This window comes from Leucopleurus acutus (assembly GCF_964270905.1).
Source record: "Leucopleurus acutus genome assembly, chromosome: 8".
In the NCBI taxonomy this organism is placed as follows: Eukaryota; Metazoa; Chordata; class Mammalia; order Artiodactyla; family Delphinidae; genus Leucopleurus; species Leucopleurus acutus.
Window position 1 is genome coordinate 32,030,981 of NC_139151.1, and position 3,838 is coordinate 32,034,818.

Sequence of the window (3,838 nt, forward strand, 5' to 3'; positions counted from 1 at the left end):
AAGCAGCAGAAACAGGAAGGTCACGCTGACCTCCCCCCCCTTCTCTCCTGAAGCAAATCCTAAAACCCTCACGTAAGAGATGCCTTTCCTATATTCAAAGGGAAGGAACATCCTTATCTCCAAAGACAAGGGACACCAAGAATCCAAATAGGCAGGCTTTGCCAAGCTTCCCCCAGTTAACTGTACATACCTCATACTCCTTGCCCTATTATAGCTTTCCACTTTTCATCAAACCTCGCATAAAAGTACACAAGCTTAACCTTTTCTTCAGGCCTTCACTTCCCTATGAATGCTCCTGTGTCACATAAAACTTGTATTAAATACATGTGTATGCTTTCCTCCTGTGTATCTTTATCAGTTTAATTTTCAGACCCATCCAGAAACACTACGAGAGTTGAAGAAAGCTTTTCCTCCCCTCACCAGAACCCCAGAAGCTGGGAGAGAGCCGTGGGGTGGATTCTCTCTCAGAGCCTCCAACAAGGAATCAACCCTACTTGATACTCCTCCTGACGCCTTGATTTCAGACTTCTTTTCTCCTGAACTGCGAGAAAATGAATTATGTTGTTTCAAGCCACTCAGTTTGTGGTATTTTGTTCAGACAGCCCTAGGAAACGAACAGCCTCTACAAGATAGATATCAGTAAGTAATTTGCCCAAAGTTACACACCTACTATGTCAGTGACTAATAGTTACCTATACCAGTGTGCATTCTCTCCTTTTTCTTTGCCAACAGAGGAAAACTTTGTTGAGGTCGACAACATGCCCATTTCCCAGCCCAGGGACGGTCTGTGAGAGAAAAGCGGAAGTCACTGGAATGATTCTTTAGAGGAAACGGAATTCTTCCTCCTGCCAGCAATGCGGGTGTCCTGACTGGAGCTCCTGGAGGGGAGGGGGTTGGGGGCATGCTGGGGAGGGAAACCATACTCTAAGGAGGGCAAAGCAAATAGGTGGAGGGAGCTTGGGTCCCTGATGGCTGGGGAGCTGCCATATCAGTCCTGACTTCTTTTATCACAGGAATATACTGAAAATAAAACGACACCTTTTTATCTCACTGCTATCTGGGTGAAAACTAGTCCAAACTGCCACCACTACCTAATGCCAAAATTAAGATTTGAAACTGAACATACTATTAGCCCACTTGCTTTCCTGCAGGAGGTCTGGGAACAAGCCCTGGTTTTGTGCCTACTGCATACGACAATGCATATTGAATACGATACATACGAGTCGTATGCTATTCTAGGCCCTGGGATACAGAAAAACAGACAAAAACCCCTGGGAAAGGAGGGGTTACACATAACTTTTAAAAAAATACGCCAATGTCGGGCATGATGGTGATAAATGCTGTGAAACAAAATAACACAGTCAAGGCGGGATGGGAAGAGAGTTTCACTTTCCATTAGGGTGGTTAGGGAAGCCCCCACTGGGAAGGTGAGTGACATCTGAGCCAACACCTGGAAGAAGCAAAAGATGGAGATACATGGATGACCAGGGGAAGAGCTCTCCAGGCAAAAGAAACAGCAAGCCACAGGGTCATGACCCACCTCCCCCATCCAATCTGTAAAATGAGGCGACTGGACAAAACGATCTTAAACCTTCCTTAGAAATGTGCTGAGTATGTGGGAGCATATGAAATGAAAGGACCAGCAGGAACCTTGCTTGAAAATACTTCCCACCTGTAAGGAGGTCCCCAAGCAAATCTTCTAGGCTAGAATTTCTCTCAGTCCCATGGGAAGTTTATAGGTGTAATGTAAAAGAGAAGGGAGTGGCAAGAGATTGTTCTGAGGTCAAAAAAGCTTTGGAAACTGGTTTAAAATAGTTAAACAGAATTTAGTTACCTCAGGACTTCTCAGATCCTTTAATATGCCGACGTCAACACAATTATCTCAAAGTGAGTTGTAGTATCTACCTAATTTATTTGACCACAGAAGCCTTTTTTATGCAGAGCATCTGGGGAGACTATTCCTTAGAACACACTTTGGGAACTAGCGGCTTGCAAACTTTTTCTCTAAAGGACCAAATAGTAAATATTTTAGGTTCTGTGGGCCAAATGGTCTGTTGCAACTATTTGATTGTGCCATTTTGGCTAGAAGGCAGCCATAGACAACATGGAAATGGATGGGTGTGGCTGTGTTCTAATAAAACTTTGTTTATGGAGACTGGAATTTGGATTTAATGCAATTTTTACATGTCACGAAATGTTATTCTTCTTTTGACTTTTTAAAAAACTATTTTAGAATGTGAAAAGCATTCTTAACTCACTGGCCATACAAAAAACAGGCAGGGGACTGGATTTGACTGTACTTTGCCAACCCTTGCTTTAGTGAGATGTACTATTTTCGTAATTTTTCCTTAACTGGTACATTTTTTTAAATGCATGTTAACAATGGTACTACTTAAAGTCACAGTGCTGGTATCTTGACCAAAAGAAAAAAAAAAGTGGTTGCAAATCATATTAAGAAAATGTCATTGAGGCAGAAGAAAGACTGTTCAGAAGAAATAACACAATTTTAGACATAGCCCCTTATAATTACCCTTAACAGAAAAATGGAGTTTAACTCTGCACTTATAATTCTAGTTATACCTTGATAACAGAACCATTGGGAAAAAATTGGCATTTCTTTTTTTTAGCATTGGTTTTTATTTTCCTCTATAAAATTTCTAAAAATTGAATTATCAGTCCTTCTCTAGAAGGCACTCAATTAAATGCTTGTTGAATGAATGCATTGTCCCTTCTGTTAAAGGGAAACATTGCATTCAGCCTTGCCTTAGGCAAAATTGTAATGAAAGTTATCTTGAACGTCTCTGTATGGTATGTCTATTCACCATTATTACTGTTTTCAAACCAACCTTTCCCTTTCCTTCTGTTGCCAAGATCTCAATACCTTTATGTTCCTTTCTCTTCCACGTTTTTTTTCACGGGCCCCTCACTGTTGTGGCCTCTCCCGTTGCGGAGCACAGGCTCCGGACGCGCAGGCCCAGCGGCCATGGCTCACGGGCCTAGCCGCTCCGCGGCATGTGGGATCTTCCCGGACCGGGGCACAAACCCGCGTCCCCTGCATCGGCAGGCGGACTCTCAACCACTGCGCCACCAGGGAAACCCTCTCTTCCACTTTTAATTAAAGCCTGTGCTTAGCATAAATGAGTCTCACTCTCACTATGATGTAAATGACTTATAACAGCAAACAGCTTTAACTATTCCGTAAGGCGTACTTGCATTTTAACAGAAGGAATGAAGCTTTATATTAGGGAACCAGCAGGTGGGAAAAGCATTTCTTCCAGGAACCTCAGGTAAACTTCCACTCCTGAAATCACATCCCGTAGGAAATCACCTCCTTCACCCATAAGGAAAATCTTGTCACCAGGTGGAAACAGCTTGCCTGTAGTGGAATCATGCATGGTCCCAGGCAGAGGCTCCAGTCAAGGCTAGCCTCTACCCAGATCTAAGGCAGACTGGGGCAAATAATATAGCCTCTACCCAGATCTGGGGTGGATTGGGGCAAATAATATCCTCCAAGAAGAGTCACAAATAAGGACAGTGATTGTCCTTTGGATTGCAATTTGGAAACACCTGTAGGGGAGGAAGAAGAATTTTCCCCTACTTTTCAAAGCTCTTAGCTGAGACCTTCTGTAAAAAGAGACAAATTAACAAGAGGAAAACAATACAGAAGTGTATCAACACGTATACCTCATGTACATGGGAGATAGGCAGGGAAAGCGAGTAACTTCCCAACATGGCCTAAGCCACCAGCTTAAATACCATCTTCAGCTAAAGACAAAAGAAAGGTGTAGCCAATATTTTATAATGACTATAAATGGAGTATAACCTTTAAAAACTGTGA